A 1495-nucleotide genomic window follows, 5' to 3' on the forward strand; every position below is an offset into this window, starting at 1 on the left:
TGACGTGTCGAAGCAAGGATTAGGTTGTGTGTTGATGCAACAAGGGAAGGTGGTAGCTTACGCATCAAGACAGTTAAAAACTCATGAACATCACTACCCAACGCACGATCTGGAACTAGCTGTGATCGTATTTGCTCTCAAGATTTGTAGACACCATATGTACGGTGTAAGGTTTGAAGTTTTCAGCGATCATAAGAGATTAAAGTACTTATTTGATCAGAAGGAACTGGATATGAGGCAAAGGAGATGGATAGAATTCCTCAAAGATTATGATTTTGATCTTCAGTACCACCCTGGAAGAGCAAATGTGGTAGCTGACGCATTAAGCAGAAAGTCTTTGAATATCTCGATGATGATGGTTAGCGAGATAAAGCTGATAGAAGAATTTAGAGATTTAAATCTCGCGGTTCAAGTTGGACCTAAGAGTTTGATTTGTGGCATGCTCACTGTATCGAATGAGTTCATGGAACAATTGAAAGATGTACAAGATTCGGACCCATAATTGCAAGAGAAGAAAAGCCTGCTGGTCGAAGGAAAAGCCCCAGAATTTCAGATTGGGACTGATGGGGTACTCAAGTGCAAAAACAGAATTTGTGTGCCAAGAGACCCTGAATTGAGGATGGCAATCTTGGACAAAGCACACCGGAGCAAGTTGAGTATTCACCCGGGAACTACCAAGTGTATCAAGATTTGAAGAAAATGCTCTAGTGGTCAGGGATGAAGAAAGAGGTAGCCGAGTATGTTTCCCGTTGCTTGACATGCCAGAAAGCGAAGATAGAACACAAGCGACCTGGTGGAGAATTGCAACCATTGGATATTCCGGTTTGGAAATGGGACACCATTTCGATGGACTTCGTGAGCGGATTTCCAAAGACTCAGAAGGGTTACGATGCTGTTTGGGTAATTTTCGACCGTTTGACCAAGACAGCTCACTTTCTGCCTTTCAACATGAGGTACTCTTTGGAGAGATTGGCGGAATTGTACATTAAGGAGATTGTGCGATTACATGGTATTCCCACTAATATCATCTCGGATAGAGATCCGCGCTTCACTTCTAAGTTCTGGAATGGTTTTCAATCAGCTTTGGGAACTAAGTTAAGCATGAGTTCAGCTTACCACTCGTAGACCGATGGTCAATTAGAAAGGACGATCCAATCATTGGAGGATCACCTTAGAGCATGTGTGTTAGAGAACCCAGGAAATTGGGTTGATCATTTGCATTTGATCGAGTTCACCTACAATAACAACTTTCATTCAAGTATCGGTATGGCGCCGTATGAAGCTTTGTACGGCAGGAAATGCAGAACGCCGTTATGCTGGTTTGAAACGGGGGAGAATTTGATTTTAGGACCCGATGTGGTTCAGCAAATGACGGATAAGATTCGAATGATAAGGGAGAACATGAAGACAGCTAAAGAGCTACTATGACAAGAGGAGGAACCCTCTCAGTTTTGAAGAAGGCGATCATATATTCATGAGAGTGGTTCCGACAACT

This window comes from Lupinus angustifolius, chromosome LG04, assembly GCF_001865875.1.
Source record: "Lupinus angustifolius cultivar Tanjil chromosome LG04, LupAngTanjil_v1.0, whole genome shotgun sequence".
Classification (NCBI taxonomy): domain Eukaryota; kingdom Viridiplantae; phylum Streptophyta; class Magnoliopsida; order Fabales; family Fabaceae; genus Lupinus; species Lupinus angustifolius.